This window comes from Anomaloglossus baeobatrachus, unplaced genomic scaffold, assembly GCF_048569485.1.
Source record: "Anomaloglossus baeobatrachus isolate aAnoBae1 unplaced genomic scaffold, aAnoBae1.hap1 Scaffold_601, whole genome shotgun sequence".
Classification (NCBI taxonomy): Eukaryota; Metazoa; Chordata; class Amphibia; order Anura; family Aromobatidae; genus Anomaloglossus; species Anomaloglossus baeobatrachus.
Genome location: NW_027444966.1, coordinates 104,873 through 130,527, shown reverse-complemented (window position 1 = coordinate 130,527; position 25,655 = coordinate 104,873). Strand labels below are relative to the sequence as shown.

General features: G+C 46.7%; 15 non-coding genes across 15 annotated transcripts; all 15 read right to left on the bottom strand.

Moving 5' to 3' along the window:
• Positions 1 to 753: 753 nt before the first annotated feature.
• Positions 754 to 944, bottom strand: LOC142285553 (U2 spliceosomal RNA). The gene has a single exon (XR_012746928.1). It is a non-coding gene; the product is annotated as a U2 spliceosomal RNA (small nuclear RNA).
• A 1,387-nt stretch (positions 945 to 2,331) lies between these two features.
• Positions 2,332 to 2,522, bottom strand: LOC142285552 (U2 spliceosomal RNA). Its single transcript, XR_012746927.1, has one exon. It is a non-coding gene; the product is annotated as a U2 spliceosomal RNA (small nuclear RNA).
• Positions 2,523 to 3,909: 1,387 nt separating this feature from the next.
• Positions 3,910 to 4,100, bottom strand: LOC142285550 (U2 spliceosomal RNA). Its single transcript, XR_012746926.1, has one exon. It is a non-coding gene; the product is annotated as a U2 spliceosomal RNA (small nuclear RNA).
• A 1,386-nt stretch (positions 4,101 to 5,486) lies between these two features.
• Positions 5,487 to 5,677, bottom strand: LOC142285549 (U2 spliceosomal RNA). Its single transcript, XR_012746925.1, has one exon. It is a non-coding gene; the product is annotated as a U2 spliceosomal RNA (small nuclear RNA).
• Positions 5,678 to 7,064: 1,387 nt separating this feature from the next.
• LOC142285547 (U2 spliceosomal RNA) lies at positions 7,065 to 7,255 on the bottom strand. The gene has a single exon (XR_012746923.1). It is a non-coding gene; the product is annotated as a U2 spliceosomal RNA (small nuclear RNA).
• Positions 7,256 to 8,642: 1,387 nt separating this feature from the next.
• On the bottom strand, positions 8,643 to 8,833 carry LOC142285546 (U2 spliceosomal RNA). The gene has a single exon (XR_012746922.1). It is a non-coding gene; the product is annotated as a U2 spliceosomal RNA (small nuclear RNA).
• A 1,387-nt stretch (positions 8,834 to 10,220) lies between these two features.
• On the bottom strand, positions 10,221 to 10,414 carry LOC142285590 (U2 spliceosomal RNA). Its single transcript, XR_012746961.1, has one exon. It is a non-coding gene; the product is annotated as a U2 spliceosomal RNA (small nuclear RNA).
• Positions 10,415 to 12,561: 2,147 nt separating this feature from the next.
• On the bottom strand, positions 12,562 to 12,754 carry LOC142285585 (U2 spliceosomal RNA). The gene has a single exon (XR_012746957.1). It is a non-coding gene; the product is annotated as a U2 spliceosomal RNA (small nuclear RNA).
• A 2,189-nt stretch (positions 12,755 to 14,943) lies between these two features.
• LOC142285545 (U2 spliceosomal RNA) lies at positions 14,944 to 15,134 on the bottom strand. The gene has a single exon (XR_012746921.1). It is a non-coding gene; the product is annotated as a U2 spliceosomal RNA (small nuclear RNA).
• Positions 15,135 to 16,521: 1,387 nt separating this feature from the next.
• LOC142285544 (U2 spliceosomal RNA) lies at positions 16,522 to 16,712 on the bottom strand. Its single transcript, XR_012746920.1, has one exon. It is a non-coding gene; the product is annotated as a U2 spliceosomal RNA (small nuclear RNA).
• A 1,387-nt stretch (positions 16,713 to 18,099) lies between these two features.
• On the bottom strand, positions 18,100 to 18,290 carry LOC142285543 (U2 spliceosomal RNA). Its single transcript, XR_012746919.1, has one exon. It is a non-coding gene; the product is annotated as a U2 spliceosomal RNA (small nuclear RNA).
• Positions 18,291 to 19,677: 1,387 nt separating this feature from the next.
• LOC142285653 (U2 spliceosomal RNA) lies at positions 19,678 to 19,868 on the bottom strand. The gene has a single exon (XR_012747012.1). It is a non-coding gene; the product is annotated as a U2 spliceosomal RNA (small nuclear RNA).
• Positions 19,869 to 21,255: 1,387 nt separating this feature from the next.
• LOC142285652 (U2 spliceosomal RNA) lies at positions 21,256 to 21,446 on the bottom strand. The gene has a single exon (XR_012747011.1). It is a non-coding gene; the product is annotated as a U2 spliceosomal RNA (small nuclear RNA).
• A 1,387-nt stretch (positions 21,447 to 22,833) lies between these two features.
• LOC142285651 (U2 spliceosomal RNA) lies at positions 22,834 to 23,024 on the bottom strand. Its single transcript, XR_012747010.1, has one exon. It is a non-coding gene; the product is annotated as a U2 spliceosomal RNA (small nuclear RNA).
• A 1,387-nt stretch (positions 23,025 to 24,411) lies between these two features.
• Positions 24,412 to 24,602, bottom strand: LOC142285650 (U2 spliceosomal RNA). Its single transcript, XR_012747009.1, has one exon. It is a non-coding gene; the product is annotated as a U2 spliceosomal RNA (small nuclear RNA).
• Between the last annotated feature and the right edge of the window lie 1,053 nt (positions 24,603 to 25,655).

The window sequence follows — 25,655 nt, the reverse complement described above, 5'->3', positions numbered from 1 at the left end:
GCAGACTACAGAAAAGCTTACTATCAAAGGTTAGAGGGGGGCTTTCTCAGAGGGCTTTTTACAGTTTTTCTATTCCCAATTAGCCGTTTAAGTGTACTTATTGAAAGTAGTAATTCTTTCATAGGCCGCCCTTTCTTAGTATTTGACGTTCCTTATATTGCGGTATGAGGCTTCGCAGTAGGTTGCAAACATTCATCACCCATGACTGTCCCCAATTGAGCTCAGAAGCTCAATGTCTATCATGACCTCTCTTTTAGAATGTCCAAGAGCAAGCAAACTATTCCTCCAGGAGAGGGCGCCAACAGACTACTAAAGAGATCATCATTACTCAAAGAAAACCCCAAAAACCAATGCATGATAGGAATAAACAGGTAACTTTCTTTGGAGTGGAAGCGGAGAGATCGCACCAGATGCCAATTCTAGATCTTATCACACCTGTGGTCACTGCAGCAGCAGGTGAATCCACTTTGTCCAAAAGGGATCTATTCCATTCAATTGCAAATGATCTAGATAAGACAGAGAACTGCAGCACGGGGACATAGCCGAGTTGGTCAGGTTGAGTGGTGATGAGTTTGCTATTTGGATGAATAAAGAAAGTCAAAAGTGTGAAAGATAAAAAACAAAAGGAGGAAGTGTGAAAAGTGAATGGGCCAAATTGAGGTGCATATGAAGACGTATGCTTTCTTCCAATTCATTAAATCGGGCTAATATGAATCAGGTGAATTGAGTTCTGCTTTTGGAAACTGGGTTAAGAAGGGGTGCACCGTTCCTGGAGGTACTGCAATACCAGGTCAATGCGTGGAGTGGACAGAGCAAGCTCTTTTTCCATCTCCCTGTTCTAAAAATCCATTTAATATATGGTCCCCAGATAGGGGACGTATCAGATATTAAACTGATAAGAACAGATACTACACTTGATCTTAGCCAAAAGGCCGAGAAGCGATAACCAGAATTGGTTTGGGCCTCGAGTGGCACCCTGGCCTATGCCGGACACATCTTAGGGAGAGAGAGCGAGAGGGAGACAAACCCACGCCTACACAAGACATTTTGTCACCCAAGCCAACCCTTGAAAAGGCTGCTTTGCAGAGCAAAAACAAGAAGAATGGTGCGTTTTGCAGCCGCCGCCCACTGCAATGAATCTGAATAACTCCTCCTTTAGGGCGCAAGCAACTCCCCTCCCCCTTGCAGTCTTTCCAATTCACGATACAAAAAGACGGACAGGACAGGTTGCCTGACTTTCCGTCACTGCCACCCTTTGCCATCCTTACCCGTAGAAAGCCCTTTCATCATCCCCAAACCCTAATCTTTTCCCTTTCCTTCCCAGCCCCCAAACCCTGCCCTCTGTACCTTTCTCACCACCCGCTTCCCTTCTCCTGTCATCCCCCTACCACCCGGGAAAAAAAGAGATTGCCCCCTCCTTCCACTAGCCCACCCTCCCACCCAAAGAACAACTTCTTCTGCGCAGCTTGTTTTCTAGGCAGCAGCGCTATTGTGATGTCATCGGGGGGCATTGTGACAAGCCGCCAGTGTTCCGTCTCTTCATGTTGTGCACAGTTCAAACGGAAAATACATCAACAGGCAGACTACAGAAAAGCTTACTATCAAAGGTTAGAGGGGGGCTTTCTCAGAGGGCTTTTTACAGTTTTTCTATTCCCAATTAGCCGTTTAAGTGTACTTATTGAAAGTAGTAATTCTTTCATAGGCCGCCCTTTCTTAGTATTTGACGTTCCTTATATTGCGGTATGAGGCTTCGCAGTAGGTTGCAAACATTCATCACCCATGACTGTCCCCAATTGAGCTCAGAAGCTCAATGTCTATCATGACCTCTCTTTTAGAATGTCCAAGAGCAAGCAAACTATTCCTCCAGGAGAGGGCGCCAACAGACTACTAAAGAGATCATCATTACTCAAAGAAAACCCCAAAAACCAATGCATGATAGGAATAAACAGGTAACTTTCTTTGGAGTGGAAGCGGAGAGATCGCACCAGATGCCAATTCTAGATCTTATCACACCTGTGGTCACTGCAGCAGCAGGTGAATCCACTTTGTCCAAAAGGGATCTATTCCATTCAATTGCAAATGATCTAGATAAGACAGAGAACTGCAGCACGGGGACATAGCCGAGTTGGTCAGGTTGAGTGGTGATGAGTTTGCTATTTGGATGAATAAAGAAAGTCAAAAGTGTGAAAGATAAAAAACAAAAGGAGGAAGTGTGAAAAGTGAATGGGCCAAATTGAGGTGCATATGAAGACGTATGCTTTCTTCCAATTCATTAAATCGGGCTAATATGAATCAGGTGAATTGAGTTCTGCTTTTGGAAACTGGGTTAAGAAGGGGTGCACCGTTCCTGGAGGTACTGCAATACCAGGTCAATGCGTGGAGTGGACAGAGCAAGCTCTTTTTCCATCTCCCTGTTCTAAAAATCCATTTAATATATGGTCCCCAGATAGGGGACGTATCAGATATTAAACTGATAAGAACAGATACTACACTTGATCTTAGCCAAAAGGCCGAGAAGCGATAACCAGAATTGGTTTGGGCCTCGAGTGGCACCCTGGCCTATGCCGGACACATCTTAGGGAGAGAGAGCGAGAGGGAGACAAACCCACGCCTACACAAGACATTTTGTCACCCAAGCCAACCCTTGAAAAGGCTGCTTTGCAGAGCAAAAACAAGAAGAATGGTGCGTTTTGCAGCCGCCGCCCACTGCAATGAATCTGAATAACTCCTCCTTTAGGGCGCAAGCAACTCCCCTCCCCCTTGCAGTCTTTCCAATTCACGATACAAAAAGACGGACAGGACAGGTTGCCTGACTTTCCGTCACTGCCACCCTTTGCCATCCTTACCCGTAGAAAGCCCTTTCATCATCCCCAAACCCTAATCTTTTCCCTTTCCTTCCCAGCCCCCAAACCCTGCCCTCTGTACCTTTCTCACCACCCGCTTCCCTTCTCCTGTCATCCCCCTACCACCCGGGAAAAAAAGAGATTGCCCCCTCCTTCCACTAGCCCACCCTCCCACCCAAAGAACAACTTCTTCTGCGCAGCTTGTTTTCTAGGCAGCAGCGCTATTGTGATGTCATCGGGGGGCATTGTGACAAGCCGCCAGTGTTCCGTCTCTTCATGTTGTGCACAGTTCAAACGGAAAATACATCAACAGGCAGACTACAGAAAAGCTTACTATCAAAGGTTAGAGGGGGGCTTTCTCAGAGGGCTTTTTACAGTTTTTCTATTCCCAATTAGCCGTTTAAGTGTACTTATTGAAAGTAGTAATTCTTTCATAGGCCGCCCTTTCTTAGTATTTGACGTTCCTTATATTGCGGTATGAGGCTTCGCAGTAGGTTGCAAACATTCATCACCCATGACTGTCCCCAATTGAGCTCAGAAGCTCAATGTCTATCATGACCTCTCTTTTAGAATGTCCAAGAGCAAGCAAACTATTCCTCCAGGAGAGGGCGCCAACAGACTACTAAAGAGATCATCATTACTCAAAGAAAACCCCAAAAACCAATGCATGATAGGAATAAACAGGTAACTTTCTTTGGAGTGGAAGCGGAGAGATCGCACCAGATGCCAATTCTAGATCTTATCACACCTGTGGTCACTGCAGCAGCAGGTGAATCCACTTTGTCCAAAAGGGATCTATTCCATTCAATTGCAAATGATCTAGATAAGACAGAGAACTGCAGCACGGGGACATAGCCGAGTTGGTCAGGTTGAGTGGTGATGAGTTTGCTATTTGGATGAATAAAGAAAGTCAAAAGTGTGAAAGATAAAAAACAAAAGGAGGAAGTGTGAAAAGTGAATGGGCCAAATTGAGGTGCATATGAAGACGTATGCTTTCTTCCAATTCATTAAATCGGGCTAATATGAATCAGGTGAATTGAGTTCTGCTTTTGGAAACTGGGTTAAGAAGGGGTGCACCGTTCCTGGAGGTACTGCAATACCAGGTCAATGCGTGGAGTGGACAGAGCAAGCTCTTTTTCCATCTCCCTGTTCTAAAAATCCATTTAATATATGGTCCCCAGATAGGGGACGTATCAGATATTAAACTGATAAGAACAGATACTACACTTGATCTTAGCCAAAAGGCCGAGAAGCGATAACCAGAATTGGTTTGGGCCTCGAGTGGCACCCTGGCCTATGCCGGACACATCTTAGGGAGAGAGAGCGAGAGGGAGACAAACCCACGCCTAACAAGACATTTTGTCACCCAAGCCAACCCTTGAAAAGGCTGCTTTGCAGAGCCAAAACAAGAAGAATGGTGCGTTTTGCAGCCGCCGCCCACTGCAATGAATCTGAATAACTCCTCCTTTAGGGCGCAAGCAACTCCCCTCCCCCTTGCAGTCTTTCCAATTCACGATACAAAAAGACGGACAGGACAGGTTGCCTGACTTTCCGTCACTGCCACCCTTTGCCATCCTTACCCGTAGAAAGCCCTTTCATCATCCCCAAACCCTAATCTTTTCCCTTTCCTTCCCAGCCCCCAAACCCTGCCCTCTGTACCTTTCTCACCACCCGCTTCCCTTCTCCTGTCATCCCCCTACCACCCGGGAAAAAAAGAGATTGCCCCCTCCTTCCACTAGCCCACCCTCCCACCCAAAGAACAACTTCTTCTGCGCAGCTTGTTTTCTAGGCAGCAGCGCTATTGTGATGTCATCGGGGGGCATTGTGACAAGCCGCCAGTGTTCCGTCTCTTCATGTTGTGCACAGTTCAAACGGAAAATACATCAACAGGCAGACTACAGAAAAGCTTACTATCAAAGGTTAGAGGGGGGCTTTCTCAGAGGGCTTTTTACAGTTTTTCTATTCCCAATTAGCCGTTTAAGTGTACTTATTGAAAGTAGTAATTCTTTCATAGGCCGCCCTTTCTTAGTATTTGACGTTCCTTATATTGCGGTATGAGGCTTCGCAGTAGGTTGCAAACATTCATCACCCATGACTGTCCCCAATTGAGCTCAGAAGCTCAATGTCTATCATGACCTCTCTTTTAGAATGTCCAAGAGCAAGCAAACTATTCCTCCAGGAGAGGGCGCCAACAGACTACTAAAGAGATCATCATTACTCAAAGAAAACCCCAAAAACCAATGCATGATAGGAATAAACAGGTAACTTTCTTTGGAGTGGAAGCGGAGAGATCGCACCAGATGCCAATTCTAGATGTTATCACACCTGTGGTCACTGCAGCAGCAGGTGAATCCACTTTGTCCAAAAGGGATCTATTCCATTCAATTGCAAATGATCTAGATAAGACAGAGAACTGCAGCACGGGGACATAGCCGAGTTGGTCAGGTTGAGTGGTGATGAGTTTGCTATTTGGATGAATAAAGAAAGTCAAAAGTGTGAAAGATAAAAAACAAAAGGAGGAAGTGTGAAAAGTGAATGGGCCAAATTGAGGTGCATATGAAGACGTATGCTTTCTTCCAATTCATTAAATCGGGCTAATATGAATCAGGTGAATTGAGTTCTGCTTTTGGAAACTGGGTTAAGAAGGGGTGCACCGTTCCTGGAGGTACTGCAATACCAGGTCAATGCGTGGAGTGGACAGAGCAAGCTCTTTTTCCATCTCCCTGTTCTAAAAATCCATTTAATATATGGTCCCCAGATAGGGGACGTATCAGATATTAAACTGATAAGAACAGATACTACACTTGATCTTAGCCAAAAGGCCGAGAAGCGATAACCAGAATTGGTTTGGGCCTCGAGTGGCACCCTGGCCTATGCCGGACACATCTTAGGGAGAGAGAGCGAGAGGGAGACAAACCCACGCCTACACAAGACATTTTGTCACCCAAGCCAACCCTTGAAAAGGCTGCTTTGCAGAGCCAAAACAAGAAGAATGGTGCGTTTTGCAGCCGCCGCCCACTGCAATGAATCTGAATAACTCCTCCTTTAGGGCGCAAGCAACTCCCCTCCCCCTTGCAGTCTTTCCAATTCACGATACAAAAAGACGGACAGGACAGGTTGCCTGACTTTCCGTCACTGCCACCCTTTGCCATCCTTACCCGTAGAAAGCCCTTTCATCATCCCCAAACCCTAATCTTTTCCCTTTCCTTCCCAGCCCCCAAACCCTGCCCTCTGTACCTTTCTCACCACCCGCTTCCCTTCTCCTGTCATCCCCCTACCACCCGGGAAAAAAAGAGATTGCCCCCTCCTTCCACTAGCCCACCCTCCCACCCAAAGAACAACTTCTTCTGCGCAGCTTGTTTTCTAGGCAGCAGCGCTATTGTGATGTCATCGGGGGGCATTGTGACAAGCCGCCAGTGTTCCGTCTCTTCATGTTGTGCACAGTTCAAACGGAAAATACATCAACAGGCAGACTACAGAAAAGCTTACTATCAAAGGTTAGAGGGGGGCTTTCTCAGAGGGCTTTTTACAGTTTTTCTATTCCCAATTAGCCGTTTAAGTGTACTTATTGAAAGTAGTAATTCTTTCATAGGCCGCCCTTTCTTAGTATTTGACGTTCCTTATATTGCGGTATGAGGCTTCGCAGTAGGTTGCAAACATTCATCACCCATGACTGTCCCCAATTGAGCTCAGAAGCTCAATGTCTATCATGACCTCTCTTTTAGAATGTCCAAGAGCAAGCAAACTATTCCTCCAGGAGAGGGCGCCAACAGACTACTAAAGAGATCATCATTACTCAAAGAAAACCCCAAAAACCAATGCATGATAGGAATAAACAGGTAACTTTCTTTGGAGTGGAAGCGGAGAGATCGCACCAGATGCCAATTCTAGATGTTATCACACCTGTGGTCACTGCAGCAGCAGGTGAATCCACTTTGTCCAAAAGGGATCTATTCCATTCAATTGCAAATGATCTAGATAAGACAGAGAACTGCAGCACGGGGACATAGCCGAGTTGGTCAGGTTGAGTGGTGATGAGTTTGCTATTTGGATGAATAAAGAAAGTCAAAAGTGTGAAAGATAAAAAACAAAAGGAGGAAGTGTGAAAAGTGAATGGGCCAAATTGAGGTGCATATGAAGACGTATGCTTTCTTCCAATTCATTAAATCGGGCTAATATGAATCAGGTGAATTGAGTTCTGCTTTTGGAAACTGGGTTAAGAAGGGGTGCACCGTTCCTGGAGGTACTGCAATACCAGGTCAATGCGTGGAGTGGACAGAGCAAGCTCTTTTTCCATCTCCCTGTTCTAAAAATCCATTTAATATATGGTCCCCAGATAGGGGACGTATCAGATATTAAACTGATAAGAACAGATACTACACTTGATCTTAGCCAAAAGGCCGAGAAGCGATAACCAGAATTGGTTTGGGCCTCGAGTGGCACCCTGGCCTATGCCGGACACATCTTAGGGAGAGAGAGCGAGAGGGAGACAAACCCACGCCTACACAAGACATTTTATCACCCAAGCCAACCCTTGAAAAGGCTGCTTTGCAGAGCCAAAACAAGAAGAATGGTGCGTTTTGCAGCCGCCGCCCACTGCAATGAATCTGAATAACTCCTCCTTTAGGGCGCAAGCAACTCCCCTCCCCCTTGCAGTCTTTCCAATTCACGATACAAAAAGACGGACAGGACAGGTTGCCTGACTTTCCGTCACTGCCACCCTTTGCCATCCTTACCCGTAGAAAGCCCTTTCATCATCCCCAAACCCTAATCTTTTCCCTTTCCTTCCCAGCCCCCAAACCCTGCCCTCTGTACCTTTCTCACCACCCGCTTCCCTTCTCCTGTCATCCCCCTACCACCCGGGAAAAAAAGAGATTGCCCCCTCCTTCCACTAGCCCACCCTCCCACCCAAAGAACAACTTCTTCTGCGCAGCTTGTTTTCTAGGCAGCAGCGCTATTGTGATGTCATCGGGGGGCATTGTGACAAGCCGCCAGTGTTCCGTCTCTTCATGTTGTGCACAGTTCAAACGGAAAATACATCAACAGGCAGACTACAGAAAAGCTTACTATCAAAGGTTAGAGGGGGGCTTTCTCAGAGGGCTTTTTACAGTTTTTCTATTCCCAATTAGCCGTTTAAGTGTACTTATTGAAAGTAGTAATTCTTTCATAGGCCGCCCTTTCTTAGTATTTGACGTTCCTTATATTGCGGTATGAGGCTTCGCAGTAGGTTGCAAACATTCATCACCCATGACTGTCCCCAATTGAGCTCAGAAGCTCAATGTCTATCATGACCTCTCTTTTAGAATGTCCAAGAGCAAGCAAACTATTCCTCCAGGAGAGGGCGCCAACAGACTACTAAAGAGATCATCATTACTCAAAGAAAACCCCAAAAACCAATGCATGATAGGAATAAACAGGTAACTTTCTTTGGAGTGGAAGCGGAGAGATCGCACCAGATGCCAATTCTAGATGTTATCACACCTGTGGTCACTGCAGCAGCAGGTGAATCCACTTTGTCCAAAAGGGATCTATTCCATTCAATTGCAAATGATCTAGATAAGACAGAGAACTGCAGCACGGGGACATAGCCGAGTTGGTCAGGTTGAGTGGTGATGAGTTTGCTATTTGGATGAATAAAGAAAGTCAAAAGTGTGAAAGATAAAAAACAAAAGGAGGAAGTGTGAAAAGTGAATGGGCCAAATTGAGGTGCATATGAAGACGTATGCTTTCTTCCAATTCATTAAATCGGGCTAATATGAATCAGGTGAATTGAGTTCTGCTTTTGGAAACTGGGTTAAGAAGGGGTGCACCGTTCCTGGAGGTACTGCAATACCAGGTCAATGCGTGGAGTGGACAGAGCAAGCTCTTTTTCCATCTCCCTGTTCTAAAAATCCATTTAATATATGGTCCCCAGATAGGGGACGTATCAGATATTAAACTGATAAGAACAGATACTACACTTGATCTTAGCCAAAAGGCCGAGAAGCGATAACCAGAATTGGTTTGGGCCTCGAGTGGCACCCTGGCCTATGCCGGACACATCTTAGGGAGAGAGAGCGAGAGGGAGACAAACCCACGCCTACACAAGACATTTTGTCACCCAAGCCAACCCTTGAAAAGGCTGCTTTGCAGAGCCAAAACAAGAAGAATGGTGCGTTTTGCAGCCGCCGCCCACTGCAATGAATCTGAATAACTCCTCCTTTAGGGCGCAAGCAACTCCCCTCCCCCTTGCAGTCTTTCCAATTCACGATACAAAAAGACGGACAGGACAGGTTGCCTGACTTTCCGTCACTGCCACCCTTTGCCATCCTTACCCGTAGAAAGCCCTTTCATCATCCCCAAACCCTAATCTTTTCCCTTTCCTTCCCAGCCCCCAAACCCTGCCCTCTGTACCTTTCTCACCACCCGCTTCCCTTCTCCTGTCATCCCCCTACCACCCGGGAAAAAAAGAGATTGCCCCCTCCTTCCACTAGCCCACCCTCCCACCCAAAGAACAACTTCTTCTGCGCAGCTTGTTTTCTAGGCAGCAGCGCTATTGTGATGTCATCGGGGGGCATTGTGACAAGCCGCCAGTGTTCCGTCTCTTCATGTTGTGCACAGTTCAAACGGAAAATACATCAACAGGCAGACTACAGAAAAGCTTACTATCAAAGGTTAGAGGGGGGCTTTCTCAGAGGGCTTTTTACAGTTTTTCTATTCCCAATTAGCCGTTTAAGTGTACTTATTGAAAGTAGTAATTCTTTCATAGGCCGCCCTTTCTTAGTATTTGACGTTCCTTATATTGCGGTATGAGGCTTCGCAGTAGGTTGCAAACATTCATCACCCATGACTGTCCCCAATTGAGCTCAGAAGCTCAATGTCTATCATGACCTCTCTTTTAGAATGTCCAAGAGCAAGCAAACTATTCCTCCAGGAGAGGGCGCCAACAGACTACTAAAGAGATCATCATTACTCAAAGAAAACCCCAAAAACCAATGCATGATAGGAATAAACAGGTAACTTTCTTTGGAGTGGAAGCGGAGAGATCGCACCAGATGCCAATTCTAGATGTTATCACACCTGTGGTCACTGCAGCAGCAGGTGAATCCACTTTGTCCAAAAGGGATCTATTCCATTCAATTGCAAATGATCTAGATAAGACAGAGAACTGCAGCACGGGGACATAGCCGAGTTGGTCAGGTTGAGTGGTGATGAGTTTGCTATTTGGATGAATAAAGAAAGTCAAAAGTGTGAAAGATAAAAAACAAAAGGAGGAAGTGTGAAAAGTGAATGGGCCAAATTGAGGTGCATATGAAGACGTATGCTTTCTTCCAATTCATTAAATCGGGCTAATATGAATCAGGTGAATTGAGTTCTGCTTTTGGAAACTGGGTTAAGAAGGGGTGCACCGTTCCTGGAGGTACTGCAATACCAGGTCAATGCGTGGAGTGGACAGAGCAAGCTCTTTTTCCATCTCCCTGTTCTAAAAATCCATTTAATATATGGTCCCCAGATAGGGGACGTATCAGATATTAAACTGATAAGAACAGATTTTTTGATTTAATGAAGCTTTCCAAAGCACCACAAAAAATGCATGACCGAAGTCACACCAAAAACAGTGCAAAGGCTAGGATTCGTGTGGACCCCACCGTGAGGAGAGGGTCCCCAAAAATCAACCCCGTCCCTCCGAGCCAGAAGGCCACAGCAAGGGTCAGGGATCTTCGGTGCTCCCCCAAGCCGAAGCCTGGTTGAGCCTTGTCGTTGCTCCCAGCGTCCTCCCAGGCATCTTACCCAAGTGGAGTAGAGAGCTACTAGTTGTTGGTTTCGCAGCCGAAACTGCCCGGACCGTCAACCGGTGTTGGTTTCTCAGCCCAAGGCTAACCGGACCTCCAACCGGGTGTTGGTTTCTCAGCCGAAGCTGACCCGGACCTCCAACCGGGTGTTAGTTTCTCAGCCCAAAGCTGACCAGACCTCCGACCGGGATTATAAAAATTTCCCTTCCTAGCCAGAAGGCCGGGATAGGGTAATATGCTCAAAAAGTATGAAAAGGCAAGGTACGGTGTGCTACAGAGCCCAAGGCTTGCCGGGGTCCCAAGCCAGCAAGCTCAGACTCACTCCAGGGTCGTCAGTCCTGGGGCACGTTGTACCATAGCCCCCCACCCTTACTCAGTCTAATAGCCTCGATCCTGGTAGGGCCATGTTTTCCTCTAGATGAATATACTATCCACCCAGAGTACTAGCAAGCGCAACCTTCCAGTGTGCATTGTATCATTGTACTAAGGTGGCCTGGAGCTTAAACCACCTCTTCGAACAACACTACACTTGATCTTAGCCAAAAGGCCGAGAAGCGATAACCAGAATTGGTTTGGGCCTCGAGTGGCACCCTGGCCTATGCCGGACACATCTTAGGGAGAGAGAGCGAGAGGGAGACAAACCCACGCCTACACAAGACATTTTGTCACCCAAGCCAACCCTTGAAAAGGCTGCTTTGCAGAGCCAAAACAAGAAGAATGGTGCGTTTTGCAGCCGCCGCCCACTGCAATGAATCTGAATAACTCCTCCTTTAGGGCGCAAGCAACTCCCCTCCCCCTTGCAGTCTTTCCAATTCACGATACAAAAAGACGGACAGGACAGGTTGCCTGACTTTCCGTCACTGCCACCCTTTGCCATCCTTACCCGTAGAAAGCCCTTTCATCATCCCCAAACCCTAATCTTTTCCCTTTCCTTCCCAGCCCCCAAACCCTGCCCTCTGTACCTTTCTCACCACCCGCTTCCCTTCTCCTGTCATCCCCCTACCACCCGGGAAAAAAAGAGATTGCCCCCTCCTTCCACTAGCCCACCCTCCCACCCAAAGAACAACTTCTTCTGCGCAGCTTGTTTTCTAGGCAGCAGCGCTATTGTGATGTCATCGGGGGGCATTGTGACAAGCCGCCAGTGTTCCGTCTCTTCATGTTGTGCACAGTTCAAACGGAAAATACATCAACAGGCAGACTACAGAAAAGCTTACTATCAAAGGTTAGAGGGGGGCTTTCTCAGAGGGCTTTTTACAGTTTTTCTATTCCCAATTAGCCGTTTAAGTGTACTTATTGAAAGTAGTAATTCTTTCATAGGCCGCCCTTTCTTAGTATTTGACGTTCCTTATATTGCGGTATGAGGCTTCGCAGTAGGTTGCAAACATTCATCACCCATGACTGTCCCCAATTGAGCTCAGAAGCTCAATGTCTATCATGACCTCTCTTTTAGAATGTCCAAGAGCAAGCAAACTATTCCTCCAGGAGAGGGCGCCAACAGACTACTAAAGAGATCATCATTACTCAAAGAAAACCCCAAAAACCAATGCATGATAGGAATAAACAGGTAACTTTCTTTGGAGTGGAAGCGGAGAGATCGCACCAGATGCCAATTCTAGATGTTATCACACCTGTGGTCACTGCAGCAGCAGGTGAATCCACTTTGTCCAAAAGGGATCTATTCCATTCAATTGCAAATGATCTAGATAAGACAGAGAACTGCAGCACGGGGACATAGCCGAGTTGGTCAGGTTGAGTGGTGATGAGTTTGCTATTTGGATGAATAAAGAAAGTCAAAAGTGTGAAAGATAAAAAACAAAAGGAGGAAGTGTGAAAAGTGAATGGGCCAAATTGAGGTGCATATGAAGACGTATGCTTTCTTCCAATTCATTAAATCGGGCTAATATGAATCAGGTGAATTGAGTTCTGCTTTTGGAAACTGGGTTAAGAAGGGGTGCACCGTTCCTGGAGGTACTGCAATACCAGGTCAATGCGTGGAGTGGACAGAGCAAGCTCTTTTTCCATCTCCCTGTTCTAAAAATCCATTTAATATATGGTCCCCAGATAGGGGACGTATCAGATATTAAACTGATAAGAACAGATTTTTGATTTAATGAAGCTTTCCAAAGCACCACAAAAAATGCATGACCGAAGTCACACCAAAAACAGTGCAAAGGCTAGGATTCGTGTGGACCCCACCGTGAGGAGAGGGTCCCCAAAAATCAACCCCGTCCCTCCGAGCCAGAAGGCCACAGCAAGGGTCAGGGATCTTCGGTGCTCCCCCAAGCCGAAGCCTGGTTGAGCCTTGTTGTTGCTCCCAGCGTCCACCCAGGCATCTTACCCAAGTGGAGTAGAGAGCTACTAGTTGTTGGTTTCGCAGCCGAAACTGCCCGGACCGTCAACCGGTGTTGGTTTCTCAGCCCAAGGCTAACCGGACCTCCAACCGGGTGTTGGTTTCTCAGCCGAAGCTGACCCAGACCTCCAACCGGGTGTTGGTTTCTTAGCCGAAGCTGACCCGGACCTCCAACCAGGTGTTAGTTTCTCAGCCCAAAGCTGACCAGACCTCCGACCGGGATTATAAAAATTTCCCTTCCTAGCCAGAAGGCCAGGATAGGGTAATATGCTCAAAAAGTATGAAAAGGCAAGGTACGGTGTGCTACAGAGCCCAAGGCTTGCCGGGGTCCCAAGCCAGCAAGCTCAGACTCACTCCAGGGTCGTCAGTCCTGGGGCACGTTGTACCATAGCCCCCCACCCTTACTCAGTCTAATAGCCTCGATCCTGGTAGGGCCATGTTTTCCTCTTGATGAATATACTATCCACCCAGAGTACTAGCAAGCGCAACCTTCCAGTGTGCATTGTATCATTGTACTAAGGTGGCCTGGAGCTTAAACCACCTCTTCGAACAACACTACACTTGATCTTAGCCAAAAGGCCGAGAAGCGATAACCAGAATTGGTTTGGGCCTCGAGTGGCACCCTGGCCTATGCCGGACACATCTTAGGGAGAGAGAGCGAGAGGGAGACAAACCCACGCCTACACAAGACATTTTGTCACCCAAGCCAACCCTTGAAAAGGCTGCTTTGCAGAGCCAAAACAAGAAGAATGGTGCGTTTTGCAGCCGCCGCCCACTGCAATGAATCTGAATAACTCCTCCTTTAGGGCGCAAGCAACTCCCCTCCCCCTTGCAGTCTTTCCAATTCACGATACAAAAAGACGGACAGGACAGGTTGCCTGACTTTCCGTCACTGCCACCCTTTGCCATCCTTACCCGTAGAAAGCCCTTTCATCATCCCCAAACCCTAATCTTTTCCCTTTCCTTCCCAGCCCCCAAACCCTGCCCTCTGTACCTTTCTCACCACCCGCTTCCCTTCTCCTGTCATCCCCCTACCACCCGGGAAAAAAAGAGATTGCCCCCTCCTTCCACTAGCCCACCCTCCCACCCAAAGAACAACTTCTTCTGCGCAGCTTGTTTTCTAGGCAGCAGCGCTATTGTGATGTCATCGGGGGGCATTGTGACAAGCCGCCAGTGTTCCGTCTCTTCATGTTGTGCACAGTTCAAACGGAAAATACATCAACAGGCAGACTACAGAAAAGCTTACTATCAAAGGTTAGAGGGGGGCTTTCTCAGAGGGCTTTTTACAGTTTTTCTATTCCCAATTAGCCGTTTAAGTGTACTTATTGAAAGTAGTAATTCTTTCATAGGCCGCCCTTTCTTAGTATTTGACGTTCCTTATATTGCGGTATGAGGCTTCGCAGTAGGTTGCAAACATTCATCACCCATGACTGTCCCCAATTGAGCTCAGAAGCTCAATGTCTATCATGACCTCTCTTTTAGAATGTCCAAGAGCAAGCAAACTATTCCTCCAGGAGAGGGCGCCAACAGACTACTAAAGAGATCATCATTACTCAAAGAAAACCCCAAAAACCAATGCATGATAGGAATAAACAGGTAACTTTCTTTGGAGTGGAAGCGGAGAGATCGCACCAGATGCCAATTCTAGATGTTATCACACCTGTGGTCACTGCAGCAGCAGGTGAATCCACTTTGTCCAAAAGGGATCTATTCCATTCAATTGCAAATGATCTAGATAAGACAGAGAACTGCAGCACGGGGACATAGCCGAGTTGGTCAGGTTGAGTGGTGATGAGTTTGCTATTTGGATGAATAAAGAAAGTCAAAAGTGTGAAAGATAAAAAACAAAAGGAGGAAGTGTGAAAAGTGAATGGGCCAAATTGAGGTGCATATGAAGACGTATGCTTTCTTCCAATTCATTAAATCGGGCTAATATGAATCAGGTGAATTGAGTTCTGCTTTTGGAAACTGGGTTAAGAAGGGGTGCACCGTTCCTGGAGGTACTGCAATACCAGGTCAATGCGTGGAGTGGACAGAGCAAGCTCTTTTTCCATCTCCCTGTTCTAAAAATCCATTTAATATATGGTCCCCAGATAGGGGACGTATCAGATATTAAACTGATAAGAACAGATACTACACTTGATCTTAGCCAAAAGGCCGAGAAGCGATAACCAGAATTGGTTTGGGCCTCGAGTGGCACCCTGGCCTATGCCGGACACATCTTAGGGAGAGAGAGCGAGAGGGAGACAAACCCACGCCTACACAAGACATTTTGTCACCCAAGCCAACCCTTGAAAAGGCTGCTTTGCAGAGCCAAAACAAGAAGAATGGTGCGTTTTGCAGCCGCCGCCCACTGCAATGAATCTGAATAACTCCTCCTTTAGGGCGCAAGCAACTCCCCTCCCCCTTGCAGTCTTTCCAATTCACGATACAAAAAGACGGACAGGACAGGTTGCCTGACTTTCCGTCACTGCCACCCTTTGCCATCCTTACCCGTAGAAAGCCCTTTCATCATCCCCAAACCCTAATCTTTTCCCTTTCCTTCCCAGCCCCCAAACCCTGCCCTCTGTACCTTTCTCACCACCCGCTTCCCTTCTCCTGTCATCCCCCTACCACCCGGGAAAAAAAGAGATTGCCCCCTCCTTCCACTAGCCCACCCTCCCACCCAAAGAACAACTTCTTCTGCGCAGCTTGTTTTCTAGGCAGCAGCGCTATTGTGATGTCATCGGGGGGCATTGTGACAAGCCGCCAGTGTTCCGTCTCTTCATGTTGTGCACAGTTCAAACGGAAAATACATCAACAGGCAGACTACAGAAAAGCTTACTATCAAAGGTTAGAGGGGGGCTTTCTCAGAGGGCTTTTTACAGTTTTTCTATTCCCAATTAGCCGTTTAAGTGTACTTATTGAAAGTAGTAATTCTTTCATAGGCCGCCCTTTCTTAGTATTTGACGTTCCTTATATTGCGGTATGAGGCTTCGCAGTAGGTTGCAAACATTCATCACCCATGACTGTCCCCAATTGAGCTCAGAAGCTCAATGTCTATCATGACCTCTCTTTTAGAATGTCCAAGAGCAAGCAAACTATTCCTCCAGGAGAGGGCGCCAACAGACTACTAAAGAGATCATCATTACTCAAAGAAAACCCCAAAAACCAATGCATGATAGGAATAAACAGGTAACTTTCTTTGGAGTGGAAGCGGAGAGATCGCACCAGATGCCAATTCTAGATGTTATCACACCTGTGGTCACTGCAGCAGCAGGTGAATCCACTTTGTCCAAAAGGGATCTATTCCATTCAATTGCAAATGATCTAGATAAGACAGAGAACTGCAGCACGGGGACATAGCCGAGTTGGTCAGGTTGAGTGGTGATGAGTTTGCTATTTGGATGAATAAAGAAAGTCAAAAGTGTGAAAGATAAAAAACAAAAGGAGGAAGTGTGAAAAGTGAATGGGCCAAATTGAGGTGCATATGAAGACGTATGCTTTCTTCCAATTCATTAAATCGGGCTAATATGAATCAGGTGAATTGAGTTCTGCTTTTGGAAACTGGGTTAAGAAGGGGTGCACCGTTCCTGGAGGTACTGCAATACCAGGTCAATGCGTGGAGTGGACAGAGCAAGCTCTTTTTCCATCTCCCTGTTCTAAAAATCCATTTAATATATGGTCCCCAGATAGGGGACGTATCAGATATTAAACTGATAAGAACAGATACTACACTTGATCTTAGCCAAAAGGCCGAGAAGCGATAACCAGAATTGGTTTGGGCCTCGAGTGGCACCCTGGCCTATGCCGGACACATCTTAGGGAGAGAGAGCGAGAGGGAGACAAACCCACGCCTACACAAGACATTTTGTCACCCAAGCCAACCCTTGAAAAGGCTGCTTTGCAGAGCCAAAACAAGAAGAATGGTGCGTTTTGCAGCCGCCGCCCACTGCAATGAATCTGAATAACTCCTCCTTTAGGGCGCAAGCAACTCCCCTCCCCCTTGCAGTCTTTCCAATTCACGATACAAAAAGACGGACAGGACAGGTTGCCTGACTTTCCGTCACTGCCACCCTTTGCCATCCTTACCCGTAGAAAGCCCTTTCATCATCCCCAAACCCTAATCTTTTCCCTTTCCTTCCCAGCCCCCAAACCCTGCCCTCTGTACCTTTCTCACCACCCGCTTCCCTTCTCCTGTCATCCCCCTACCACCCGGGAAAAAAAGAGATTGCCCCCTCCTTCCACTAGCCCACCCTCCCACCCAAAGAACAACTTCTTCTGCGCAGCTTGTTTTCTAGGCAGCAGCGCTATTGTGATGTCATCGGGGGGCATTGTGACAAGCCGCCAGTGTTCCGTCTCTTCATGTTGTGCACAGTTCAAACGGAAAATACATCAACAGGCAGACTACAGAAAAGCTTACTATCAAAGGTTAGAGGGGGGCTTTCTCAGAGGGCTTTTTACAGTTTTTCTATTCCCAATTAGCCGTTTAAGTGTACTTATTGAAAGTAGTAATTCTTTCATAGGCCGCCCTTTCTTAGTATTTGACGTTCCTTATATTGCGGTATGAGGCTTCGCAGTAGGTTGCAAACATTCATCACCCATGACTGTCCCCAATTGAGCTCAGAAGCTCAATGTCTATCATGACCTCTCTTTTAGAATGTCCAAGAGCAAGCAAACTATTCCTCCAGGAGAGGGCGCCAACAGACTACTAAAGAGATCATCATTACTCAAAGAAAACCCCAAAAACCAATGCATGATAGGAATAAACAGGTAACTTTCTTTGGAGTGGAAGCGGAGAGATCGCACCAGATGCCAATTCTAGATGTTATCACACCTGTGGTCACTGCAGCAGCAGGTGAATCCACTTTGTCCAAAAGGGATCTATTCCATTCAATTGCAAATGATCTAGATAAGACAGAGAACTGCAGCACGGGGACATAGCCGAGTTGGTCAGGTTGAGTGGTGATGAGTTTGCTATTTGGATGAATAAAGAAAGTCAAAAGTGTGAAAGATAAAAAACAAAAGGAGGAAGTGTGAAAAGTGAATGGGCCAAATTGAGGTGCATATGAAGACGTATGCTTTCTTCCAATTCATTAAATCGGGCTAATATGAATCAGGTGAATTGAGTTCTGCTTTTGGAAACTGGGTTAAGAAGGGGTGCACCGTTCCTGGAGGTACTGCAATACCAGGTCAATGCGTGGAGTGGACAGAGCAAGCTCTTTTTCCATCTCCCTGTTCTAAAAATCCATTTAATATATGGTCCCCAGATAGGGGACGTATCAGATATTAAACTGATAAGAACAGATACTACACTTGATCTTAGCCAAAAGGCCGAGAAGCGATAACCAGAATTGGTTTGGGCCTCGAGTGGCACCCTGGCCTATGCCGGACACATCTTAGGGAGAGAGAGCGAGAGGGAGACAAACCCACGCCTACACAAGACATTTTGTCACCCAAGCCAACCCTTGAAAAGGCTGCTTTGCAGAGCCAAAACAAGAAGAATGGTGCGTTTTGCAGCCGCCGCCCACTGCAATGAATCTGAATAACTCCTCCTTTAGGGCGCAAGCAACTCCCCTCCCCCTTGCAGTCTTTCCAATTCACGATACAAAAAGACGGACAGGACAGGTTGCCTGACTTTCCGTCACTGCCACCCTTTGCCATCCTTACCCGTAGAAAGCCCTTTCATCATCCCCAAACCCTAATCTTTTCCCTTTCCTTCCCAGCCCCCAAACCCTGCCCTCTGTACCTTTCTCACCACCCGCTTCCCTTCTCCTGTCATCCCCCTACCACCCGGGAAAAAAAGAGATTGCCCCCTCCTTCCACTAGCCCACCCTCCCACCCAAAGAACAACTTCTTCTGCGCAGCTTGTTTTCTAGGCAGCAGCGCTATTGTGATGTCATCGGGGGGCATTGTGACAAGCCGCCAGTGTTCCGTCTCTTCATGTTGTGCACAGTTCAAACGGAAAATACATCAACAGGCAGACTACAGAAAAGCTTACTATCAAAGGTTAGAGGGGGGCTTTCTCAGAGGGCTTTTTACAGTTTTTCTATTCCCAATTAGCCGTTTAAGTGTACTTATTGAAAGTAGTAATTCTTTCATAGGCCGCCCTTTCTTAGTATTTGACGTTCCTTATATTGCGGTATGAGGCTTCGCAGTAGGTTGCAAACATTCATCACCCATGACTGTCCCCAATTGAGCTCAGAAGCTCAATGTCTATCATGACCTCTCTTTTAGAATGTCCAAGAGCAAGCAAACTATTCCTCCAGGAGAGGGCGCCAACAGACTACTAAAGAGATCATCATTACTCAAAGAAAACCCCAAAAACCAATGCATGATAGGAATAAACAGGTAACTTTCTTTGGAGTGGAAGCGGAGAGATCGCACCAGATGCCAATTCTAGATGTTATCACACCTGTGGTCACTGCAGCAGCAGGTGAATCCACTTTGTCCAAAAGGGATCTATTCCATTCAATTGCAAATGATCTAGATAAGACAGAGAACTGCAGCACGGGGACATAGCCGAGTTGGTCAGGTTGAGTGGTGATGAGTTTGCTATTTGGATGAATAAAGAAAGTCAAAAGTGTGAAAGATAAAAAACAAAAGGAGGAAGTGTGAAAAGTGAATGGGCCAAATTGAGGTGCATATGAAGACGTATGCTTTCTTCCAATTCATTAAATCGGGCTAATATGAATCAGGTGAATTGAGTTCTGCTTTTGGAAACTGGGTTAAGAAGGGGTGCACCGTTCCTGGAGGTACTGCAATACCAGGTCAATGCGTGGAGTGGACAGAGCAAGCTCTTTTTCCATCTCCCTGTTCTAAAAATCCATTTAATATATGGTCCCCAGATAGGGGACGTATCAGATATTAAACTGATAAGAACAGATACTACACTTGATCTTAGCCAAAAGGCCGAGAAGCGATAACCAGAATTGGTTTGGGCCTCGAGTGGCACCCTGGCCTATGCCGGACACATCTTAGGGAGAGAGAGCGAGAGGGAGACAAACCCACGCCTACACAAGACATTTTGTCACCCAAGCCAACCCTTGAAAAGGCTGCTTTGCAGAGCCAAAACAAGAAGAATGGTGCGTTTTGCAGCCGCCGCCCACTGCAATGAATCTGAATAACTCCTCCTTTAGGGCGCAAGCAACTCCCCTCCCCCTTGCAGTCTTTCCAATTCACGATACAAAAAGACGGACAGGACAGGTTGCCTGACTTTCCGTCACTGCCACCCTTTGCCATCCTTACCCGTAGAAAGCCCTTTCATCATCCCCAAACCCTAATCTTTTCCCTTTCCTTCCCAGCCCCCAAACCCTGCCCTCTGTACCTTTCTCACCACCCGCTTCCCTTCTCCTGTCATCCCCCTACCACCCGGGAAAAAAAGAGATTGCCCCCTCCTTCCACTAGCCCACCCTCCCACCCAAAGAACAACTTCTTCTGCGCAGCTTGTTTTCTAGGCAGCAGCGCTATTGTGATGTCATCGGGGGGCATTGTGACAAGCCGCCAGTGTTCCGTCTCTTCATGTTGTGCACAGTTCAAACGGAAAATACATCAACAGGCAGACTACAGAAAAGCTTACTATCAAAGGTTAGAGGGGGGCTTTCTCAGAGGGCTTTTTACAGTTTTTCTATTCCCAATTAGCCGTTTAAGTGTACTTATTGAAAGTAGTAATTCTTTCATAGGCCGCCCTTTCTTAGTATTTGACGTTCCTTATATTGCGGTATGAGGCTTCGCAGTAGGTTGCAAACATTCATCACCCATGACTGTCCCCAATTGAGCTCAGAAGCTCAATGTCTATCATGACCTCTCTTTTAGAATGTCCAAGAGCAAGCAAACTATTCCTCCAGGAGAGGGCGCCAACAGACTACTAAAGAGATCATCATTACTCAAAGAAAACCCCAAAAACCAATGCATGATAGGAATAAACAGGTAACTTTCTTTGGAGTGGAAGCGGAGAGATCGCACCAGATGCCAATTCTAGATGTTATCACACCTGTGGTCACTGCAGCAGCAGGTGAATCCACTTTGTCCAAAAGGGATCTATTCCATTCAATTGCAAATGATCTAGATAAGACAGAGAACTGCAGCACGGGGACATAGCCGAGTTGGTCAGGTTGAGTGGTGATGAGTTTGCTATTTGGATGAATAAAGAAAGTCAAAAGTGTGAAAGATAAAAAACAAAAGGAGGAAGTGTGAAAAGTGAATGGGCCAAATTGAGGTGCATATGAAGACGTATGCTTTCTTCCAATTCATTAAATCGGGCTAATATGAATCAGGTGAATTGAGTTCTGCTTTTGGAAACTGGGTTAAGAAGGGGTGCACCGTTCCTGGAGGTACTGCAATACCAGGTCAATGCGTGGAGTGGACAGAGCAAGCTCTTTTTCCATCTCCCTGTTCTAAAAATCCATTTAATATATGGTCCCCAGATAGGGGACGTATCAGATATTAAACTGATAAGAACAGATACTACACTTGATCTTAGCCAAAAGGCCGAGAAGCGATAACCAGAATTGGTTTGGGCCTCGAGTGGCACCCTGGCCTATGCCGGACACATCTTAGGGAGAGAGAGCGAGAGGGAGACAAACCCACGCCTACACAAGACATTTTGTCACCCAAGCCAACCCTTGAAAAGGCTGCTTTGCAGAGCCAAAACAAGAAGAATGGTGCGTTTTGCAGCCGCCGCCCACTGCAATGAATCTGAATAACTCCTCCTTTAGGGCGCAAGCAACTCCCCTCCCCCTTGCAGTCTTTCCAATTCACGATACAAAAAGACGGACAGGACAGGTTGCCTGACTTTCCGTCACTGCCACCCTTTGCCATCCTTACCCGTAGAAAGCCCTTTCATCATCCCCAAACCCTAATCTTTTCCCTTTCCTTCCCAGCCCCCAAACCCTGCCCTCTGTACCTTTCTCACCACCCGCTTCCCTTCTCCTGTCATCCCCCTACCACCCGGGAAAAAAAGAGATTGCCCCCTCCTTCCACTAGCCCACCCTCCCACCCAAAGAACAACTTCTTCTGCGCAGCTTGTTTTCTAGGCAGCAGCGCTATTGTGATGTCATCGGGGGGCATTGTGACAAGCCGCCAGTGTTCCGTCTCTTCATGTTGTGCACAGTTCAAACGGAAAATACATCAACAGGCAGACTACAGAAAAGCTTACTATCAAAGGTTAGAGGGGGGCTTTCTCAGAGGGCTTTTTACAGTTTTTCTATTCCCAATTAGCCGTTTAAGTGTACTTATTGAAAGTAGTAATTCTTTCATAGGCCGCCCTTTCTTAGTATTTGACGTTCCTTATATTGCGGTATGAGGCTTCGCAGTAGGTTGCAAACATTCATCACCCATGACTGTCCCCAATTGAGCTCAGAAGCTCAATGTCTATCATGACCTCTCTTTTAGAATGTCCAAGAGCAAGCAAACTATTCCTCCAGGAGAGGGCGCCAACAGACTACTAAAGAGATCATCATTACTCAAAGAAAACCCCAAAAACCAATGCATGATAGGAATAAACAGGTAACTTTCTTTGGAGTGGAAGCGGAGAGATCGCACCAGATGCCAATTCTAGATGTTATCACACCTGTGGTCACTGCAGCAGCAGGTGAATCCACTTTGTCCAAAAGGGATCTATTCCATTCAATTGCAAATGATCTAGATAAGACAGAGAACTGCAGCACGGGGACATAGCCGAGTTGGTCAGGTTGAGTGGTGATGAGTTTGCTATTTGGATGAATAAAGAAAGTCAAAAGTGTGAAAGATAAAAAACAAAAGGAGGAAGTGTGAAAAGTGAATGGGCCAAATTGAGGTGCATATGAAGACGTATGCTTTCTTCCAATTCATTAAATCGGGCTAATATGAATCAGGTGAATTGAGTTCTGCTTTTGGAAACTGGGTTAAGAAGGGGTGCACCGTTCCTGGAGGTACTGCAATACCAGGTCAATGCGTGGAGTGGACAGAGCAAGCTCTTTTTCCATCTCCCTGTTCTAAAAATCCATTTAATATATGGTCCCCAGATAGGGGACGTATCAGATATTAAACTGATAAGAACAGATACTACACTTGATCTTAGCCAAAAGGCCGAGAAGCGATAACCAGAATTGGTTTGGGCCTCGAGTGGCACCCTGGCCTATGCCGGACACATCTTAGGGAGAGAGAGCGAGAGGGAGACAAACCCACGCCTACACAAGACATTTTGTCACCCAAGCCAACCCTTGAAAAGGCTGCTTTGCAGAGCCAAAACAAGAAGAATGGTGCGTTTTGCAGCCGCCGCCCACTGCAATGAATCTGAATAACTCCTCCTTTAGGGCGCAAGCAACTCCCCTCCCCCTTGCAGTCTTTCCAATTCACGATACAAAAAGACGGACAGGACAGGTTGCCTGACTTTCCGTCACTGCCACCCTTTGCCATCCTTACCCGTAGAAAGCCCTTTCATCATCCCCAAACCCTAATCTTTTCCCTTTCCTTCCCAGCCCCCAAACCCTGCCCTCTGTACCTTTCTCACCACCCGCTTCCCTTCTCCTGTCATCCCCCTACCACCCGGGAAAAAAAGAGATTGCCCCCTCCTTCCACTAGCCCACCCTCCCACCCAAAGAACAACTTCTTCTGCGCAGCTTGTTTTCTAGGCAGCAGCGCTATTGTGATGTCATCGGGGGGCATTGTGACAAGCCGCCAGTGTTCCGTCTCTTCATGTTGTGCACAGTTCAAACGGAAAATACATCAACAGGCAGACTACAGAAAAGCTTACTATCAAAGGTTAGAGGGGGGCTTTCTCAGAGGGCTTTTTACAGTTTTTCTATTCCCAATTAGCCGTTTAAGTGTACTTATTGAAAGTAGTAATTCTTTCATAGGCCGCCCTTTCTTAGTATTTGACGTTCCTTATATTGCGGTATGAGGCTTCGCAGTAGGTTGCAAACATTCATCACCCATGACTGTCCCCAATTGAGCTCAGAAGCTCAATGTCTATCATGACCTCTCTTTTAGAATGTCCAAGAGCAAGCAAACTATTCCTCCAGGAGAGGGCGCCAACAGACTACTAAAGAGATCATCATTACTCAAAGAAAACCCCAAAAACCAATGCATGATAGGAATAAACAGGTAACTTTCTTTGGAGTGGAAGCGGAGAGATCGCACCAGATGCCAATTCTAGATGTTATCACACCTGTGGTCACTGCAGCAGCAGGTGAATCCACTTTGTCCAAAAGGGATCTATTCCATTCAATTGCAAATGATCTAGATAAGACAGAGAACTGCAGCACGGGGACATAGCCGAGTTGGTCAGGTTGAGTGGTGATGAGTTTGCTATTTGGATGAATAAAGAAAGTCAAAAGTGTGAAAGATAAAAAACAAAAGGAGGAAGTGTGAAAAGTGAATGGGCCAAATTGAGGTGCATATGAAGACGTATGCTTTCTTCCAATTCATTAAATCGGGCTAATATGAATCAGGTGAATTGAGTTCTGCTTTTGGAAACTGGGTTAAGAAGGGGTGCACCGTTCCTGGAGGTACTGCAATACCAGGTCAATGCGTGGAGTGGACAGAGCAAGCTCTTTTTCCATCTCCCTGTTCTAAAAATCCATTTAATATATGGTCCCCAGATAGGGGACGTATCAGATATTAAACTGATAAGAACAGATACTACACTTGATCTTAGCCAAAAGGCCGAGAAGCGATAACCAGAATTGGTTTGGGCCTCGAGTGGCACCCTGGCCTATGCCGGACACATCTTAGGGAGAGAGAGCGAGAGGGAGACAAACCCACGCCTACACAAGACATTTTGTCACCCAAGCCAACCCTTGAAAAGGCTGCTTTGCAGAGCCAAAACAAGAAGAATGGTGCGTTTTGCAGCCGCCGCCCACTGCAATGAATCTGAATAACTCCTCCTTTAGGGCGCAAGCAACTCCCCTCCCCCTTGCAGTCTTTCCAATTCACGATACAAAAAGACGGACAGGACAGGTTGCCTGACTTTCCGTCACTGCCACCCTTTGCCATCCTTACCCGTAGAAAGCCCTTTCATCATCCCCAAACCCTAATCTTTTCCCTTTCCTTCCCAGCCCCCAAACCCTGCCCTCTGTACCTTTCTCACCACCCGCTTCCCTTCTCCTGTCATCCCCCTACCACCCGGGAAAAAAAGAGATTGCCCCCTCCTTCCACTAGCCCACCCTCCCACCCAAAGAACAACTTCTTCTGCGCAGCTTGTTTTCTAGGCAGCAGCGCTATTGTGATGTCATCGGGGGGCATTGTGACAAGCCGCCAGTGTTCCGTCTCTTCATGTTGTGCACAGTTCAAACGGAAAATACATCAACAGGCAGACTACAGAAAAGCTTACTATCAAAGGTTAGAGGGGGGCTTTCTCAGAGGGCTTTTTACAGTTTTTCTATTCCCAATTAGCCGTTTAAGTGTACTTATTGAAAGTAGTAATTCTTTCATAGGCCGCCCTTTCTTAGTATTTGACGTTCCTTATATTGCGGTATGAGGCTTCGCAGTAGGTTGCAAACATTCATCACCCATGACTGTCCCCAATTGAGCTCAGAAGCTCAATGTCTATCATGACCTCTCTTTTAGAATGTCCAAGAGCAAGCAAACTATTCCTCCAGGAGAGGGCGCCAACAGACTACTAAAGAGATCATCATTACTCAAAGAAAACCCCAAAAACCAATGCATGATAGGAATAAACAGGTAACTTTCTTTGGAGTGGAAGCGGAGAGATCGCACCAGATGCCAATT